Below are 13,368 nucleotides of genomic sequence, written 5' to 3'. Positions count from 1 at the left end.
GCCTTACTATTTTTGGGCACACAGTTTGAGTCACTTAAGTTGAAAACCCAGTAACTGAAGCATCATCCAAAAGTATTAGGCACTTTTGAAAATCTGGTCTTCAGGCCACACAGCAAAATACCTGAGGTAGCAGAATTAAAACTTAGTCTCCTAGCTACTAGGAACATAGTTATTTGATTAAACCAAGGGTGTTCAACCTCCAAACCATGGGCCAAATGCAGCCCATGGAGCCCTGAAATCCAGCCCACAGGGTTCCCCTTTGTTCAGGAAATCTGGTGGCAGGGGAGCAGTGGCAGTACTGCCACCACTCCCCACTGCCAAAATCCCAAGTTCCATGGGACAAGTCGGTGCTGGACCACAATCCTCCTACCCCATGGCCAGATCAAGGCCAGGCCATGGCCCCTTCCTTCCAAAGGCTGCACACCCTTTTCACTGCAGGACCAGATAACACACTCTCCTCCTGGGCATCTGATTCAGGGCCAACTTACAACCATTTCTCCCCCAACATCCCACAGGGCTGGGTCCTGTCCCCTTCCCTCTGCCCAGCAAGGTTGGACCCAGGACATACCCCTTCCTCCACATAGCTGGATTGGACCTGGGCCAAGCCCCCTTTCCCTGAACAGGTAGAATGGGGCTGGGATCAGTGTGGCTATATGGGGCCCCACTGCACCTAACCTTGGACACCAGTTTGGGTCCACCGGCTGGATCCAACCTGTGGAAGCACTTTCCGTTGTGGCCTGCTGGCCAAAAAAGTTCAGCACCCCTGGATTAGACTATAGTGTCTACCAGAGAAGCCACTCCATCCCTCCATATTTCATTTTAATAGTTTGTATTAATGGGTGTAACAATACTTACCTACCTAAACTTCGTGTGCTCTGATAATTTTTAAATCGTCTCTCGTAGAAGTTATGAATTAACCCCATACTATAGATCAAATGAAGTGCAGAGCAACATAATTCCTTCTAAAGCAATCACTATTTACAGCTGCCATAAAAAGTGGCATTTTAGCCACCCCAGACCTACAGAAAATCAAGAGTGGATGCAACAGCCTTTTAACAGCCCACAGTTACATACCACAGTACATAAAGACCAGAAGCAAATACAGTAGGTAACACTGAGTAGGGAGAATGTACACGCCCAAACGAGAATTTCATTTAGTCACTAGAACTAAAACTTCTTCTCTTGTTAAAAGTACCCAAAGAATTAAAAATAAATTATCAGAAATTCTTAGCATTAGCTTAAAATTTCCTCTGAAAGAAAGCATTACTGGCTCAGGGGTAAAGAATATAGCTGTCTGCAAAAATACCACCTCAATATCTCCCATCCATGTACTGATCAACCCTCACAATAATTAACTTGTCATTTATCTTAAAACCCAAACCCAAACTAGTATAGACAATGGCTCACATGATGTCAGAATTCAATAAAAATTAGACTACAAAGAATGAACATTTATAATTCTAGACTTTTATATGAATAGATCTACAATTATGAGCTTCCTCACTCTACTAAATACTTAGATAGATGTGATGAATCCATATATAGAACAAGCTAATAGCTTTAGAAGTGCAGTCCTTAAACTTCCCTAAAACGATAGTTTTAAAAATGTATGTGTCTGCTTTATTGTAACTTAGTTTAGTATGGGTCTGAAGTTTTGGCAAGAAGGGTAATTTTTTGTTAGTTTGTTTTTATTTTAAAGAGAAGTTCAAGAACAAGTCACAAAAAATAATTTTATCAACTGGAAATTTCTCTGGTTTATCAGATTCTGAGTTTCCCTCTCTATAACAATTGTGATGACTCAGTATGTCAACCAGATCTGGTTACAATGCACCTCCCTGCTCCCTCCCCCCGACCCACTTAAAAAAAAAAAGAGTCTGAGCATCTTTAAATCCTATTAAGATGAATAGAGGTCTTTAAGTGCTGCTCACCAGAGGTGTTCTGGATCTTGGTCCATTTTCCCTATCTATACAATGAGGACAATACTATCTTGTAACTATTGTTAAAAGGTTTGTAAAACTTGCAGCAAGTACAATATAACTTGGTATAAAAAGAATGCATAAACCCTTCCTAGTTTTACCTAATTTTATAAATTTCTATATAATAGATGGAGCAGAGCAGAGCAGTGGAATTAGGAACTTTTGTGGTCTGCTTCCATCTCTTCCACTGACTCATCAAGGTCTGTCTTTGGGCAAGTCTCCTGAGCAGTACATACTGTTGGCTCCCAATATGTGAGATAGAATCAATGTTGCTTATCCCCCCCTGTCTGAAGTGTTCTGCAAACTTTGGGTGAAAAGTACTATCAGTATACACAAGTGCAAAAATATTAGTTTTACTACACTGAGTTTAGAGATTAGGTAGTATTGACAGGGGACTGCTATGGCATACCGTGCACTTTCTTTTATAAAGAAAGATGACAAATCAGTTAATGAGAATTTTATTTCCTGTTCTTAACATTTGGCTACCCCTGATTTGCAGCTCTTGAAATGGCTGTTTTTCTGGCTCTCTTCAGAGACTTGGTATTAAACATGGACACATCTTAATCTGTGCTGATTTACATTTTGCTTTTGTTTTAGCTGGCTCAGAATCCAGTAACAGTAGCAATGGAAATGAGGAACCTGCTTCCAGCAACATGGACCCAATTCTGCTTTCCTTCAAGTCAGTGACAAAACTCCCATAGATTGCCATGAGTTTAGGATAAGCCAGTGTGAAATAACACTGATTCATCCTTGGTTCATTCCACTGTGGAGAGCAACACAGTGGCATGTGTAAAAAGAGCAAAAATCTAACCTGCCTATTTTGATTTGCATTTAACGTAACATTACTCACCAGGTCCAGCTTTAACAATGGAAAGGAAAAGCTATTACAGACAGTGAATGCCAAGTACAATCAACTGTTAGCTACTGATGTGGTAACCTCTCTGCCATCCTCCACTTCCTTTTCTCTGAGTTCTTACATTAAGCTCCCAGCAACTGTTGGATGCTCTCAATTACACCTGGAAAGAAAGAGAGAGACTTTAACCAGTTGTATTCCAGTCTTTGGTAACTCTTCAGTATAGTAAAGATAGCTTTTCAAAAATTGTTCCAAATGTGACTCACAAGTTTTAGTAACAAAACCTGAGGCTGGAGGCAAGCACAACTTTTTGAAATTCTAGGTTCACTTTTAAAAAACATGTAAGTTTCTCCAATAATTTATTTTCAAACATGAGTTCCTACAGAAGGAAAAAAGGCATAGGACAAATAAAAGGAGTAATTCCCAGATGTAAATGGGGAAATTTCATGCTCATCTGTACATTTGCACATAATTAGGCCCCAGACTTCAAACACCTCTGCATGTGAATAGCTTTATGGATATGCATAGCGGCACTGCACTCAATGGGATAGCTCATGTCTGTTAAATTGCTCATGTGCAGAAATGTTTTAAGGATCAAAGACTGTGCTTGCATATTTTTGTGGGTGCATCTTAAATGACTGCAGTTGGCATTTGAGAGTCAATTAAACTTGAGACTAAATATCCACAAATGATTTTTTATTGAAATACTAAAGGACCTAGAATTAAAGTGCTTATAATTTCTTAAATTTCATGATCTGGCATTCTGCAAATCCGCATTCAGGTATGAATATAGTTCAAACAGATCTCAGATTTTGAACCCAATGAGAACTGTATCCAGAAACACCACCTTCATAATTTTTTTTTATTTTAAAAAATATAAAGAAACTAGTTAAAAATAGTCACAAGTAAATACTAGATAAAACCAATGGACCCACATGTATTTTTATGTATATTTTTAAGCAATTCTGAACTAGTAGTTAAATAGCTACCAAACAACATTTCAGCAATATCTTCCTTCCTCGGGGCTGTGGCCTGTTTTTGCAGCCAGCCTTCATAATTGAACATACCAAGAATGTACATTTTCATGGTAGCAGCTTTTTCATTTCCTTTCATTTATTCAACTGGGAAGAGGAAATGAAAAAAAAAAAGAGTGGTGGTGCCTGATGAGTGTCCTTGCACACACATTTCCTGCTGTCTCCCCCCGGCCCCTCCCTACAGCTCCGCTTTTTTGGTTCTGCATTAAACAAATCCTCAAAGGCTACAAAGTGCAAAAGAAACATATTGGTATTTTAAAGTCTAAACCACAGGCTACCTACCAAGGGTAATTTCACAATCAGTTCCACTGACTTGATACCTCCCTGATGGAGAAATGTTGCTTTTTGCTGCCACATACCAGTAACATAACTAAGGGGGAGGGGGTGAGTGGGGTAGCAGCCCCAGGCAGGGCCATCCCAAGGGCAGGGGGGCAAATCGGGGTGACCGCCCCAGGCCCCATACTTTGGGGCACCCTGCAGAGCCAGGAAGAGTGGCCACAACCACTCCATGATGCCGCTGGCTTCACATCCAGCTGCTCAGCACCCCCCACCAAATCTGATGCCTCCAGCCACTCGGCACCCCTCCCCTCCCCACCAAATCCATTGCCGGTTTCCTCATGTCTGGGGCGGGGCCCCACATAGGCTGATTTGCCCCGGGTCCCGCACCCTGCTTGGGTCGACTCTGGCCCCAGGTGCTGACTTAGGAGGGCAACCAAAATAGCATCGGCTGATGCCAGGCCAGCAATTCCATAAAGGCGTCGGGTTTTGTATCAATAGAGGACAGAGTAGCAGAAAACTGGAATGTCCTCTATGATGGCCACCCTACTCATATACCCCCACCAACACACTACCACTGCCACCACCTAGGGTGCACAACTGCCCATTTATATCTCTGCCACCCATCTTCACTTTTGCGCCATTGTATCCATTCTCTCCTGCTCACCTAGGAATATCTAGATTCCCATGCTCTGCTTGTACTTGGGTAAGGACATCAAGTTATGATGTCAACTTCTCACTTCCTGCCAGCTGAGGAAGAATTGCATTATCTAATTCATTTTTTTTCCACGTTTTTCCCTTCTTACTTGAATAGTGGGCAAATATTGCATGAATGATAGCATTCTGACATTTGAAATAACTACCCAATCCACATGCCCAATCCACCTTGAATGCAGTTATCCTTACAGCAGCACTAAGAATTAACCATCATCTCTCTTCCTTGGGTATGCTTATTTGTGCATGCCCAAGGCCTCAGTAAGGTCAGCCATATTGCATCCATTCAGGATATAGTACACACAGATTAGATTACCCATAACAAGATCAACATGTCCTTAGGATCAGTGAAGCAAGCACTTGTTCACCTATTCAAAAAGACAGAGGTAGCATATGGTTGTGGAGGAAGGGTTATTAATACTGTTACCATTATACATATATATATTCATATATATACACATATACACACACACACATATATCTACACCCCCCCCCACATACATACATATACATATATACAAACATACACACATATATATATACACATACATACATACATACATATATATACACACACACACATATATATCTATATTGGATACCAAAATCATGGGCAAACCCTTTTGCTAGAAACCCCTACATTAGTGGTTCTCAGACATTTGAAATGCAAGGCACCTCCCTCCATAACTTCTCTGAATTCTGTGGAAGTCCAACTGAGAATGACAAAATTTTAAAAAGTTATGGAGGAGTGCCTAGAAGCTAAAAGCGTTGAAAAACACCTTGCCATGACCTGCTCTTTCCACCATCTATCTTCTCCGTATTCTTGGTCCCTACCTGAGGAAGGCAAGCACAGCATCTGCTGCCAACGCAACTCCTCCAGGATCTTAAGTACTGGAAACTGGAGTGATCTGATCCCTCCTGCCAGCCCCGGGAGCACAAGAGAAAGGGACTGCCACTGGGGGCATTTATGCACATGTTCCGGGAATGGTGGGGAGGGACACTTTAATTAGAGCAGCTCCAAGAGCCACTCTAATTAAAATGCCCAGAGCATCACATGTATCACGAGGTGGTTAAAGCTTTACCTGGTTAAAGCTGGTCACAAACTTCAGTTAAAACATCCCTGCTGCCATTTTCAGCATGGGAACACTGATACACGTGATGCTGGAGTCTGCTAGAGCAAGGTAATTACCACACTCCAACACACTTGATTAATCGAGTCTGCTCCAACGCGCTGTAATTACAGCATGTCAGAGCAGTCTTGCTGCACATGTATAGGTGCCCTGGGGTACCTTGAGTAAGCACAGGATGCCAGATGGAAGGCTGCAAACACTTACAATGTTGCATAGAGACTGGGTGCTGTGGGACCCTTTAAGGGCAACACTCTAGTTGATAATTACTACCCTACATTCACATTAACATGGAAAATGATGATCTGTTTGTTAGTTTAAATCCTGTCAAAACAGTTTTTATAGCAGGCTTTTCTGTACAGCATAAAAATGAATTGTATTTACTAGCAATATTTAGTAGCATTAGTTACTCAAAAACTCTCCTTTCCTGTCAAACATCCCCTCGCTAATCATATAAGCACTGTTTTTAGATAAATGATACGGTTCATTACTCGGAAGAGTTCAGATCATTTATTAAATCACGTGAGTACATGAATGACAGTGTGAATCATCAAAAATGCTAAGATCACTCAGTCTAATACACCAAAGCATCTTTAAAACTCAGGTTTATAATATACACTGCACAGTCTGCACAGGAGAATGTAGACTATAAAATGACTGATGTACATTTATATTCTATGAATATGAATTAGATTGAGTGATAAATGTCTCATCTACTCAGAAAATGTTCCTATTTGCTAATACACATATTTCAATATCCACTTTCGTGTACCCCACCTGGTTACTGCATTTTAAATAGTTATTGGAAGGAAGTTATTACAGAATATTAGGAAATATTATTTCTTTTAATGGCTAAGAACTCTGTTTATGGACCAGGATGAAGTTGCTCTCAGCACCATATAACCAGAGAACAAAAAAACAGTCCAAGTAGGTGATTTTAAATAGCTGGTAAAGCATGATTTATAATACAGTTTATTTTCTTATAACTCCTTTCTTGTGATTACTATCCTTCAGCATTATATACTACTGTGCTTACCACCACTGACTTCATGGTGATAAGAACCGTGAACATTTTGCAGAAACAGGTTCCACTGGTTCTTTCCTTAGCCACAAGAAAGAAATAACTACTAATCTTCCCACGTATTTCTACCCCATTTTTGCAGCTAAAAATGGTTCATAGCATGGGTGGATCTAGAATTTTGAAAAGAGGTGTGCACATGGTGAAGTGCATCATTGCATATAACACACCACACATTTTTCTCCAGTTACAGATAAACTAAAAGCTTTACTAATATACTAGGGGCCTGGGGCTATATTTTTCTGTTTAAGATTGAAGCAAAAAGCAAACATAACTTCATTGGAATGAATTAAAAATAATCTTCAGAGCTGTCAAATAGCTACATTACCAGGAGCAGCTAACAGACAACAGACTTGCCAAACAAAGGATAGTTTGATTGGTGGAACATCAAGACCATTAAAAAGAAGAAAGAGTCATTAACACACACACAGAATGAAACATTTAGGAGGGATTCAGTAAATTATTATGAACCATGAAGTCAATTGACTCCCTCAGCACTGCCTGACCAGAACTGCTGCTGCCACTGCCAGGGAGTTGGTTTTAAACTTTGAGTGGACCAGGTATCAAAGCAGGGTGGCAAGTGCATGAGTGCACCTCTCCCCACTCCCACCCCCCAGTCTGCCCCTGGTTTATAGAGATCAAATAATTATCTAAATTTTAAAATGCTTATACAAGCTTAATTAAACCACTGAGCCTCCAGAAGTACTCCATCTGAATCTACAGCATATGTACTACAGCCTAAGATGACCAAGGTTACATACAGGCATTACATTTCTGCCTGGAGAATTGCAACTCCCCTGGTAAAAACCATAAGCATACAAGCATTCCTTCAGTTTCTTCCAGAGGAAACATGCTGTTTTTGGAGCTAGGTACAGATATTCAAAAAGCTCGAGGCGGAGTCAAATCTAAGTTATGCAGTATTCTGTAAGCAGAGTGGTTTAGATAGGTAGTGAACAGAATATACATTCACCCTTTGAGGGTGGGGTGCAAATCTTAGACCAGGTTTTGTCATTTTTAAACCATCTATATGGGCCGAATTTCTGTTCTGTTACAGGTATAGACCAGTTTCTGATCACTTATACCAATAAAAGCATAATGTTTGTATGTGGCCTGGGAGAAAGATTTTCCAGGTTGACACCCTGAAAGAGTTTCTCACAAGACTGAATACCTACACGCTGCTCCACTCTTCTCTTGGCCTGGTCTGCTGGGGTAGTGATGTAGCTGACCCTGCTCCCTGCATCTTCCTCAGATTGAGGAAGCTGTGCAATGGGGAGCCAATTAACCCCTCTCGAGACCTCCTGTGCCATACCTGCACAGCCACATGCCTGTAGTCCTGTGCATGGGGCTGTATTGGCTTTAAACACGTTGTTGCAAAAAATGTTGCGGTTCATTTCCCGGGAGACGAAGAACTCTCAGACACACACTATTAGCAACACAAAAGGTATATTTGCAAATAGGGTCAGAGTGAAGACAAAAGACCACACTCTGCCCCCGAGGAAAACTCTCAGCTGGGTTTTATCCCTTCCCTCCTGGGCACGTGTGCAGAAGCACGAACTCTTACAACTCATTTCCGGTTCATACAAACATACATGAAATGACATCACATCATCCGTCGCATGTGCATTATAATTAACTACTTAAGTATGCGGGGCGGATAGGCATATATGCATTAGCTAATTACGCATGCTTAGAAAGCTCTCCAGGTTACCAAAAGTTCAAACCCCTCTCTTTCCCAAGGACACAGCCAATTAAATCACAGCCTTTGTAGTTTACAAGAGTAGAGGCAGAGGAGTTCGAAGGTATGTGTGATTTAGTGTTACATAGAGATAGTAAATTAGCGAGATGTCTTTGGTGGTGTTTCTGCTTATCAGGTACAAGATACAAACTGTGCAGTTCTAACAACACTCTATTCACTATACATTTTTAATAATATTTCTAACAACGTTGTGCAGGGAAGGATGCCCTGCTGCTCCACTCCCCTCCCACTCCAGTCCAGGATGGGAGGGAAGCAGCAGGACAATGTTGTCTACACTTTCCCAGATGGGGGACACCCCAATTTAGGGAACGAGCCAGGGCCATTGCCTCACTGCTCTACTCCCCTCCAGGTCTGGTCTATGGGCAGCAGTGAGGAAAACTCCTTGTCTATCCTCAGGCTGGAGAAGCACAAGGAGGCTTTCCCCACTACTCCACTCCCTAGTCTGGGGAAGATGCATGCAGCAGGAAAGAGAGGGCAGCTGTAGGCTAAACATCTGTACTGCTCTGTCTTCCAGAAAGATTTCTACTGGTGAAAATGTCTCAGAAATACCAAGAGGCAATTTACATGAATAAGGCCTCAGGAGAACCAATGCATTGCAACAGGAATCCTGTTCTCATATTTCAATGCTACTGCAACAAAGCAACTTTGTAATTCTTTTCAGCAGCATTAACAGTTCTGTGCAGTGAACCCTTGCTGGCACACCCCTGGTGCATCAAAGTGACAAAATAAAAACAGCAAGATCTTGCTCCATATTTCTAGTCTGAAAACTAGAAAACATTTTTACTGTTATCAAAATCTCACCCTCCCTCTCAGGGACCACATGAAAACAGAAAGTGAAACTCACAGTCTGGGTTTATGAAGAAACTAGCTTTTGAGGGTTTGTGCCATGAAAAATGTACGGCAAAAGCCTCAGAAACAGTTTGGAAGAAGAAATCTATTTATTTTTATTTTCACAAGAGAACCAGGTAACTGAAAGGACGGTACAGGTGAACGTGCAATATAAAGAAAATTTGAAACAAAAATAACTCTAAAGGATATTTTAAGCGTTATCCTGAAGATAATACTTTTGAGTCTGGGACAAAGACTAGTTCATGCCAATGAAAAGTCAAAGGGAGCATTCCCTACTGTTTCTTGGTAGAGCAACACACCGTCTTCTCAGAAGAAAGTGAAAAGTGAAGGGTACTGTCAAAATCCTACAGCCTCTGTCTAACTTCCGTCTAATTACAGTATGTTCCTTGCCCCAGTATTATGTATCTGATACCTCTTCCCTAAATAAAGGATTGTTATTGTTGATATTAGCTTGACCAAATGAGGTGTGAAACACTGTCTATGAGTGGTGTATGTCTGATGAGGGCCAACAGAAACAAATGAGTCAAACTAGGAGGCGCTGGGCTCCTCCCAAGTCTTTGGTATATACAACATGCAGGTCAAGGAATGAGGCAGTAAACACTAAATACACACTGCTCCAAAATCATACAGCACAGGATGAACTGTCACCTTGCTCTTTTGCATTCCATTTGAAATAAAGAAGTCAACCCATATACTGTCTTCTGAGTTCACCACAGGGCAAAATGATGAAAAATAGAAACTACCTATTTCACTCTCTCTGAAGCTTTAGCACTGAAAACAGTAAGTCTGTATTTTGCATCCACTAAAGAAACACTATTTAGAGGGAGGTAGCGTCTTTCCTCTGTATGCTATATCGCTGCTATAGCTTCTTCTTAAAGGGAGACCAAACTATTCAGATCAAAAGCATTTTAAATAAAGGAAAACTCAGATTCTGTGAATATTCACTTGGCAAGTTATTTTCATGGACACATCACTATAAACTAAGCTTGGACCATCTGCTCTTCTCTCTAATTACTAATGCAACCCTCCCCCCATAGCACATGCAGGGTGTAATAAGATAGAAGGGATTTTCAGTGCATGTATATGCCTTTTTTCCAATGGAGCATATAAAATTAAGGGCAAAAGCTTACCCATTTGTTTTTATTTGTATTACTCATGCAATTTTTTTTGAGGCCTCATTGACAGTTATAATCTATTGCTAGACCCTGTTGCAACTTGGAAGTTGTAACAAATTTAAACTACAATTTGTAGTGGTGGTGAGAGAGAAGTGTGCTTCTAAATTGTACCTCAGCTCTGCCGAGCCCAAGACTGGAGCAGGATACATGACTGGGTGCATTCTTGTCTATGTACTATTACCTCCGAAATACTTAATTGTCAGGTACTTATTGTATTGAAAGTAAAACCTATAACATGACAGGGTGCATCTACATGTGCAACTAACATGATGTGATAAACACCAGTGCAGTTCACACTGGAGTTAACTGTTCCTAGGCACAGAATTTACACATGCACCCAGAACAGCAACACTTTGAGACAGAGTGGAGCAGCAGGCTTGGGGAGGGGGGTGGGGGCCAGCCCTGGGTTCTGCATGGAGGCAGAGGGCAGCAGGGGGCCTAGCTAGGACACAAGAGTGCTGAAACTGTGAAGCCTTGTTACTGACACCCCAAGTCTGCTGGCAACCTGGGGCTGCTCTGACCTGGTTCAAAGCACTCCTGTCCCAGTCACCATCCACACATGCACTGCAGCACAGTAAATGACTCAGCTGTAAGCTAGTACAATCCAGGATAGTACTATCTTACAGCACAGTTAATAAATTTACTGCATCCTAATACTGGTGCTCATGTAGATGGTGATACTTTAATTCAGAGCTAATTAGTCAACTCTGCAGTAAAGTACATGTGTAGATGCACCCACAGGTTTTCATAATGTAGATGGGCCCTTACACATGATCGCACATATGATGCAGCAAACAAAAAGAACTCATTATTTTTTATTAAATATGCACTGTGAACTGAGCATTTTGTGAAATAGGCAGAGAATGTTTCCCATTCAGCTGAGCCCCAGGAACAAGGAAAACAAAGACGACACGTGTCTTAAAACTGACATAGTTGCAGAAGGGTGGATCTGTTCAGCAAAAAATTCGTCAGGATATGAAGATTTGGGGGTTCTTTTAATACTGTTTTCATTGAAAATATCTGTTTCTTTTCAATGAAAAATTAGGACTCCAAAACTACTCAAACCCCCCAAATGATTGGTATGGATTGAAACACATGAGAAAAGTTTCTATTGTGAGAAAAGTTCATTTTGCTTTTGAAAATCCCAAATGCACTTTGCATCAACATGAAATGACATTTTTTTAGTTATTTCCAAATGTTAATTTGACTCTAACTACTGAGGATTTTTTTGTTTTGGTTTGTTTTTTGTCAGCAAAACAATTTTTCCCCAATCGGTACTAACATCGCCCTCATGGAAAATTCCATACTGCCCTACCATTTAGAAAGCAGTTTGTGAAGCATTTGGGAAAGAGAGGGAGGGCAGCAAAAATAACAGCCCATTTGAGAGGCTTCAAATGGTTTCAGAACAGGAATGTCTAATTCTCGTGGTCCTCACTCAATATATTAGCCTGTTTCTGCCTTCTTCTGTGCCCTTGCCTAACCACCAGTGTCAGCTATCTGAGTAACCATATTGTGATGCATAATGTATGCTGTTTTAAATAGGAAATGTGATACTGATCATATCACTCTACAAATTAAATTAAAATGTAAACAACAGCTGAACAAAAAGCTTGAAAAGAAAATTAAATAACATTTCTGGGAGGAGTTGGATGACATAGGCTCTTTAGCCTCGCTTTTAAAAGCCAGTGGTCTTTTTTTGTGCTCTCAAATAGCTGTGTGGGCAATCAAGTGACAGAGCCGTCTAAACAACATCAGTTGTGTCTGCAAATATTTGCTCCCCTAACACTGAAGATGAAACAAGGGAAGCTAGCAAAAGCTACCAGTGCCAGGCAGGAAAGCAGAAGCAAAAAAGAGGGCCACCTCAGAGGTAACTTGCCTGAAATGTGTCTCTACATTAAGTTACTTCCTTTAGCAATTAGCAACAACCATCTCATTGACAACTAGCATGCAATAGGCTTGTTAAGATCCTCCAGTAAGTATTCAGCAACAGTACTTCTTTCAAGAAAGACTATTCTCACAAACCCATTTGGCTATTTCCAGTGATTTTTTTCTTTGCTTCTACAATAATTAAAACAAAGGACTTCAAATTCCTTCTGAAGCTGCATCCAAATTCAAAATTGCTTCCTCAAGCGATTATTGGAGGAGCACACGCTGCTGTTAAAGGAAACAATTACGCAGAGGCAATCTTACTGTATTTAATAATAGCTGGAAGTAAAATCAGGTTTAGTACTATGCGTCAACACCATGGTTGTTCCTATTAGAGTCCAATTTTCATGATATTTGGTATGGCATGTAAAACAAGGTTAGTTAGAACATGCAGTTTGAAGCCTTCCAGTGCTTATCATTCTTCAGACATTCAATAGTCACCCTAAATACTATTACCTTTGGGACCACATTTGAGTAGGCCTCTGCAATATAACAACAAGGGACCAGAGAAAAAGACCACAGTTTAAAAGCCTGGTTAAAGATTAACACAAACAGTAATAAGGAGGTTCTTAGAAAAGAATCAGGACAGCTGCAGCTGAATCTC

At 40.8% G+C, this 13,368-nt stretch overlaps 1 long non-coding RNA gene across 1 annotated transcript in view; it reads right to left on the bottom strand.

The window, feature by feature from the left end:
* The window catches only part of LOC149868956 (uncharacterized), a 334,750-nt gene that overhangs the window by 127,522 nt on the left and 193,860 nt on the right, over nt 1–13,368 (bottom strand). Inside the window, exon 3 of the long non-coding RNA XR_016441365.1 lies at nt 2,827–2,992. This is a non-coding gene — a long non-coding RNA (uncharacterized LOC149868956). The remainder of the gene's footprint in view (nt 1–2,826; nt 2,993–13,368) is intronic.

Source organism: Crocodylus siamensis, chromosome 3 (genome assembly GCF_052110815.1).
Source record: "Crocodylus siamensis isolate JL-2025a chromosome 3, ASM5211081v1, whole genome shotgun sequence".
Taxonomy (NCBI): domain Eukaryota; kingdom Metazoa; phylum Chordata; order Crocodylia; family Crocodylidae; genus Crocodylus; species Crocodylus siamensis.
The sequence above is the reverse complement of the archived record's forward strand: the minus strand, read 5'-3'. Positions and strand labels throughout refer to the sequence as shown.